Source organism: Phyllostomus discolor, chromosome 5, assembly GCF_004126475.2.
Source record: "Phyllostomus discolor isolate MPI-MPIP mPhyDis1 chromosome 5, mPhyDis1.pri.v3, whole genome shotgun sequence".
In the NCBI taxonomy this organism is placed as follows: domain Eukaryota; kingdom Metazoa; phylum Chordata; class Mammalia; order Chiroptera; family Phyllostomidae; genus Phyllostomus; species Phyllostomus discolor.
In genome coordinates this window covers 67,986,943-67,994,582 of record NC_040907.2, presented here as the reverse complement: position 1 = coordinate 67,994,582, position 7,640 = coordinate 67,986,943, and the positions used below count along the sequence as shown (strand labels likewise).

Here is a 7,640-nt window from a genome sequence, read left to right as displayed (position 1 = left end):
TGAAAGAGCCAATTTCTTTTTTCTTTTGAATCATATAATTTTTTTTCTTTTTTTATTTTAATCATTGTTCAAGTACAGTTTTCTCCCACCTACTCCCATTCCAGCCCACCCACCCAACCCTCCCTCCTCCCCCCCCCCCATTACCTCCCACTCCTAGTTTTTGTCCATGTATCCTCCAAATTTGTTCCTGTAAACCCTATCCATTTCCCCCTGAAATTCCCTCTTCTCTCCCCTCTGGTCACTGTCTGAAAGAGCCAATTTCATCAAACTGATTGACGAGAGTGGAGTTAACACTTCATTATCTTTGAAACCAACTTGGAATATTCTAGGCAGAGAAAAATAGGCAATGAAGCTAGCCCCCAAATTGTTCCAGTAACACAACTGCTACATATATCAATCCAGAGGGCAACAGATGGAGCAAATGACTAATTTAATTATACAGTTTTTGGTCTGTATTTTAAATGGTGAGATGCTTTAAAATTATATATCTATTTTCTTCTGAATTAATGCTCATATGTAGGGAAGACCTTAACAGAAGACAAAATCAGAGAACTGAGAGGAAATATTTATGGCATTGCCTGCTTTTACAAATGGGTTGATGGTTGTGATTTTTTTGCTCACTTTGAATAAATATTCACTTTTGAATTTGTAATTTTATATTATTTTACTTCAAGCAAACACTCAAAACGCATACATTCAGGATTTTTATAATCCCGAGCTGTGGCAGGAAAAGAAAACTCCAAAGTTTCTTATGCTCTGTAACACTTGCAAAACTTCACACAGGACTGTAGAAGCTGACAAGTAGTAACCAAAGCAACGGCCAGCTACTCACGGTCGTACACAGATTCCCATGATAAGCTCCTGTGCTCTGTAGCTTCTGCAAATTCCTCCTGCGTTTTCCCCTTGTCTCCCATATAAGGTAGCTGGACCTAACTTCCGCATTCACCTTCTGTAACCTTGCTTGGCCACGTAGGTAGGGAGCCCGGGACTATTTAAACCCGGGGAGAGTGAGGATGGGTGCCCAGAGGATTTGGATGTTAACCACCCCCTCTGGGCCCCAGGTAATAAAGTTTGTGCTTCGTTATCTCCCCGCGTGGGTGGATTTTCCACAACAGAGCCACCACATACACAAAAGTCAAAGAATAAACTGCAAAATAGTGATTATCTCTGGACTGTAAAATTCATTAATGAAAACTGACTTAATAACAAGAATACTTAAAATGAGAGAAAGAAATGAAATAGTCTAAATGAAAAATTGAAGCAAACAAACAAACAAAACACTCAAACAGTCCCCAAAAGGACCCCCGTTTACACCTGCCAGCCTGCTGTTAGGGGCTCACATTCACCCTGGGCTCGGTGCTCATTGTGGGGTCAGGGAACCCAAGCCAGGGGCGGAGCGGGGACCTGCCCTGGGTTCTGAAGCAGGCTGTGGAAGAACCGGGTGTCGTCTGCCTGGTTTCACCCCCACCCTGGGACCGCTAATCTCCGCTAACAAACAGGAAAACCCTAAACAGTTAAAATAACCAAACTTGCATGTCCTTTCGGTTTTGCTTTCCTCAACCTCACTCATAACCTCTTGGCTGTAACATCGGCTCGAACTTCAGCTGCTAAAGACAGCTGGTACCCAGAGGACCCAGGCGCCAGAGAAGCGCGCGAGGGCAGAGCGAGGACAGCTGAGAGAACGTGGCCCCTGTCGGTGGCACTCACACAGCGTAAGTTTCTCCCGGACTTGGTCTCGCACGCACAGGCAAAACAACAAGCGCACGTCCCACACTAGAAGCGCAGGGTTTGCAGGCGCTGTCAGTCAAGGAAGCAGCGGGAGTTGGTTGGTGGGAGGTGGCAAGGGGCAGCGCGGGATGGGAGGGGGCGTGGGGGGGGTGGAGCGCCTGCAGGTAAAGCCCTTGGGCGCTTTGCTCCCAGCTTGTCGGCCTTAGCGCTGCGAGAGCACCCAGTGTGTCTGCGGGAGACGCTGCTTTACCTCGGGCATCTACTCCTGGCTGCACAAAAAGCCCTGCATTGGTGAAGGGTTGCCCCTTTTATCATCTGTGAAGAAGGGCTGAAGTCCTCTCTGGGACTGATGGACTAAACCCTAACCCCCTTGCAGAGGTGCTGGGTGGAGTGGCTCCCTCCCTCTCTTCCCTGTTTCACACTTTTTCTAACTGGCCCCTGCTAGATACTGGAGAAACAGAGAGAAAAGGTAGTCCTCAATATAAACTATAATATTTTATGATATTTTATAATATTTTGTGTTAACCAATTTAGTATTTGGACAATTCTAACAAGCTCCCTTTGTATAAAATAATTCATTCTCAGTCTCTTTAACCAACTGTTAAGAGTAACTGTAAGGACTAAGCTTTTTTCCCCCTGCACTGCTTCTGAATGTTTGGTTTCTATAAGGGGAAAAAAATGACATAAATTACCTTTATTTTCAGGTTCAGATTTTTGCTTAATTTCCTTTCCATACACTAGCAACAGAAAAGTGGGAGGAGGAAAGGGAGCAAGCAGGGGTGGGAAACACCTGGGAGCTTGTGCTTGGACAAGCTGACCTGAGGAGCCTGGGGCAGAAATGCACCCTCATCAACTTTCTTTTGCATACAGCTTGGTCTTGAGCTTAAACCCCTCAACTTCCAACTCAAAATGGTCTCTGAGGAATGCAGTGGTAAGGGAGTCTGTATCTCGATGGTCTGTGCTGCAGGGTTCAGTTGTGGCTTTCGTTCTGGCAAATAGCTGTGAGGCGACAGCCTCACAGCACGTCACATAGCTGGGACAGTGGCAAGTGGAATGGAAAAGACAACTGCATGGAGAGATGAGAGTTAGGCTTTTATCCAGCCTCTTTTTGTTTGGTGGAGGGGTGTGGGTCGGCGGTGGGGGAAGGTGAAGACAGTTTCTTCACCCATGTTCCTTATTTGAATTTGCATTAGGATGGATTTACCACTGGTTTTCAATCTTGACTCCACATTGGATTAGATTAACCTATACTCTGTTTTGGCATCAAGAGCAGACTGGCTCAGAGACCTCTGGCTGCCTTTACTTACTGGAGGGAAAAACAGTAAAAGAGAGCCCAAACATAAATGGACTACCTAAAGATTGCAGCCTCACCCCATCCTCAGTCATGCCCTTACAAGTTGGAAGACACACATTAGCTGTAAATCACTGCCCAGGCCCAAGCTTTCTTTGGACTCCTTGAGCAGCTTCTTTCTTGGTATGTCCTGAAAACTGGAAAGGAGCAACTCAACACTTCTCAGAAAATAAGCAGTTCTTGCTTCTCCGTAGTGAAATCCTACGGCAGACATGTCCAGGAGTTATGTAGCCCACCTGAGGGCAGTTTGGTTCTGGGTCTTTCCACACATACATTTTTCAAACAGTTATATGGAAAGTATGGAAATTGAGTGGTTTTCTTGTCATTCTTCATTGACTTTTTGTTAATATAGACTTTTTATTGGCCTATGGCATACATCTATTTCTTGATTTTGGTGTACACTTCTATTCTGAAACAAATCAGTCTCCCAGTGACTCAGTTTTTCTACATGGGATGATTCTTGAGCTTTGGGCCAAGAGGATTTTGATGATGTCTCAAAAAGGACAAAAATTAAAAGCTATTTCCCTTCTGGAACCAAAAATCTCTTCAGTCCCTTGAATATTATAAATGCTTCTATAAATATTATATTTCATTGATCTGTCATATGTCAAACTGGAATTGTCAATTTAAAAACCAAGATTTTGATGAATACTTGCCATATTCATCACTAGTTCTATAGGAGTTCTCAACAACTAGGACCACGAGACAGAAGAGATGCATGAAATCTGTGTCTTAACAATTTATGGCTGTGCCCCTAGGTCATCCTAGTGCCAGGTCATTCCTCAGGATCATAAACCTCACTGCCTTAGGTCTTAAAAGAGGACAATGGATGAGGTGATGATTTTGCTTCTCACAATGATGACCCTGCTTTAGATAGGGCTACAATACTGCGTTATAAAATATGGCTGTCCCATCACAGCAATAACATTCAATCTGAGATCTTCGTGGCATTGGGAGCTCTTTGGCCCTTGCAGAGAGTCACTATAAGGGTAGAACCAAAAATTGATGAATATTTTTATTGTAGGGCCTCGCTTATGTTTACTGTGGGAGGAATGTAGCAGGAAAGAACAACTAAAACTCAGAGACTGCCAAAGTGCAGCCTAGATATGAAAAGCTTTACAGAGAAGTGCAAGGCGGTGATCATCACTGTTACTGTGGGAATGGTGATTGGAGACCTCCAGGAGGCGCTGTCCATGTTAGCATTTCCTCATTTTGTGTCTCTTTCCCTTCAGTATCCCTAAGACATAATTAATGGATAGAGTTTCTACCAGGACCAAATTGTGAGCTGTTGGGTGGGTTAGCCTTAGAAGTCATCAAGACATAGATGGACTTTAGAAGAGAAAGGACCAAGCATTTACAGTTACCCAAGTCTTGCTTTGGTAAAGAACTTCTCCTTGTCAGTCTGTGGCTTAGACAACAGACCTCTTTTTAGTCCTTTGGATCCCTGAGCTCTGCACATGAAGGTGACCAGGGAAAAATCTCATATTAATATTTAGAGCTTGGAATAGCTGAGATTTTCTCAAGGCCCTTCTCTGCCAATTTGCTTCATGGAAACAGTATCGTTGGAATGAATATCTAATTAAAGGTAAATACATGGCCAGTTATAATAGCTAATATTATTGTAACAACAGGCTGCCACTCCACTTTTTGATTTCAACTATATTTAAGAGACCAAGTCATTAAAAAATTAGTCTAAAAGCTAGTATTTTTAGCTTGATTTCAAAGTTCACATTTTGTTTCATACATAATTTAAAAGTTTAATGTTAAATTGATTAATTTATGTTTTTGTGTACATAATGTATAAAGATATCTTTTAATATAAACAACTAAAAATGTAGAAATAGAGCTATAAAGGAGAGAGTTTTTGTATGTTTTTCAAGTTAAACTGGTATAAATTTAAATTAGGGTGTGAAATTTTTAGGATGTTAAATATAATCTCCATGGTACCCACAACAATAATAGCTATAGAATATACAAAAAAGGAAATAATTGGGGAATTAAATTTTTTTAGTACAAAAAGTCAACTAAACATAAAAGAAGACAGTAATACAGGAAATGAGGGGTTAAAAATATAAGACAGAGAAAAAATAACAAAATGATAGAAGTAATTCCTCTTTATCAATAATTACTCTAAATATAAATGAATTAAACTCTACAATAAAATGATAGATTGGCAGAATTTATTTTTAAAAATCATTGATAAAAGTGTATGCTGCCTGCAAGAGATTTACTTTAAATTTAAAGACACAAATAGTCTGAAAGTGAAATTGTGGGAAAAGATATTTTATAAAAACAATAATGAAAAGAGAGCATGGGTAGCTATACAAATACTAGACTCTAAATAACTAGAGTTTAAAATGAAAAAAGTTACAAAAGACATAGAAAAGCATATATTAACAGGAAGTATAATATAGAAGAAGTATAATAATTGTAAGTACACACTTAATAATAGACCTTCCAAACATACAAAGCAAATATTGGAATTGAAATTAAAGAGTTCTGCTATAATATAGGAAAGCAGTAAAGAAAATCCATGAAACCAGAGATTGGTTATTTGAGGTGATCAACCAATTCACAAACCTTTAGCTAGGTTGGTTATGAAAAAGAGAGTAGACACAAATAGTGAAATCAGAAAGGAAAGTAACTCACATAGACTCTTTCCTTAGGATAGTTTCAGAAATGAAATTACTACCAATTTTGTAGGAAAAAAAGGATATGAGAGAGTACTATGAACAACTGCAAACCAACAAATTAGATAACTTAGATGAAATGGACAAATTCCTAGATAGACAAAATCTACCAAGACTAAATCGCAAAGAAAATCATTTCTGGCATACAATTGGTAAGGATATTTAGTTAGTAATCAAAAATTTCCTGACAGAAATAAAACAGCCTGATGGCTTTATTGGTGAGTTCTACCAAGCATTTGAACTACTAACACCAATTCTCAAACATTTTTAAAGAACTGAAGGTGAGGAAATCCTTCCTAACTCATACTAAAAGGCTACTATTATGCTGATGCCAAAAACACACAAAGATACTACAAGAAATGAAAACCAGACTGATGTCTCTGATAAATATTCATGCAAAAACCTTCAACAAAATGCTAGCAACCAAATTTAGCAGCAAATTAAAAGAATTATATACTCCATAACCCTTCATGACCAAGTAGGGTTTATTCTTGAAATGCAAGAAGTTATAACATACGAAAATTGGTCAACATAGTATAGCAAATAGATAGAATGAAGGGGAAAACAAGCACATCATCATCTCTAGTTATGTAGGAAAAAAATGACAAAATTCAACACCCTTTTATTAATAAAAATACTCAACAACCTAGGAATAGAAGGAAACTATCTCAACATAATAAAAGTCACATATGAGAAATCCATGTCACACATCATAATTGTGAAGTAGTAAGAGGTTTTTCTCCACAATCAGGAACAAAACAAGGATGCCTGTTTACACTATTTTCAGTATAACACAGTACTGAAAACTTTAGACAGATCAATTTGTCAAGGAAAAAAAAGTCCTCTAAATAGGAAAGAAAAAAGTAAAATTATCTCTGTTCACAGATGATATGATTTTATGTGTAGAAAACTTTAATGTTTCCATACAAATTATTAAATGTATATAATAACATTTAGCAAAGTAGCAAGATACATATGAGTGTATTCAACATGCAAAAATCAGTTACATTTCTATACACTAACAATGAATAGGCTGAATAGAAAATTAAGAAAACAATTTCATTTACAATAGCATCAAAAAGAATAAAATACTTAGAAATTAAGTTAACCAAGAAGGTGAAAGACTTTTTCAGTGAAAACTACAAAACATTGGTGAAAGAAATGTAAAAAGACAAATAAAGAGGAAGGCATCTCATGTTCATGGATGGCAAGACAATATTGTTAAGATGTTAGTACTGCCAAGGTGATCTACAGATTTAATGGAATCCCTATCACAACCCCAATGACTTTTTTTTGTAGAAAGAGAAAAACCCTTTTAAAACTCATGTGAAATCTCAGGGGGTCCTGATGTTCAAAATGATCTCAAAAAAGAACAACAAAGCTGGAGGACTCGTAATTCTTAGTATCAAAACTTGAAGAACTTACAAATCTCTAGTAAACAATTGTGTGATATTGACATAAAGACAGGCATATAGACCATTGGAAAAAAACATGGGATCCACAAATAAACTCTTGCATATTTATGATCAAATGGTTTTCAACAAGGGTACCAAGACCATTCAATGGGAGAAGGGACCATCTTTTTAACAAATAGTGTGGGGACAACTTGATAACCACATGCAAATAATTGAAGTTGGACCCTTACCTAAAGTCATATGCCAAAATTAACTCAAAATTGATTTAAAAAAACTAAATATAAGACCTAAAACTATGAAACTCTTAGAAGAAATCATAGAGTAAAAGTTTCACTACATTGGATTTGGCAATGCTTTCTTGAATATGACATCAAAACAGAGGAAACGAAATACAAAATAGACAAAGTGAACTTTATGAAAATTTAAAAAAAATGTACATCAAAGGACACTATCAAC

At 38.2% G+C, this 7,640-nt stretch overlaps 1 protein-coding gene across 1 annotated transcript in view; it reads left to right on the top strand.

The window, feature by feature from the left end:
- The first annotated feature begins 1,445 nt into the window (after nucleotides 1–1,445).
- Nucleotides 1,446–7,640, top strand: part of LOC114496611 (guanylate-binding protein 6-like) — a 30,796-nt gene continuing 24,601 nt past the window's right edge. Inside the window, exon 1 of the mRNA XM_028512215.2 lies at nucleotides 1,446–1,712. The gene's annotated coding sequence lies outside the window, so the exon portion shown is untranslated. The remainder of the gene's footprint in view (nucleotides 1,713–7,640) is intronic.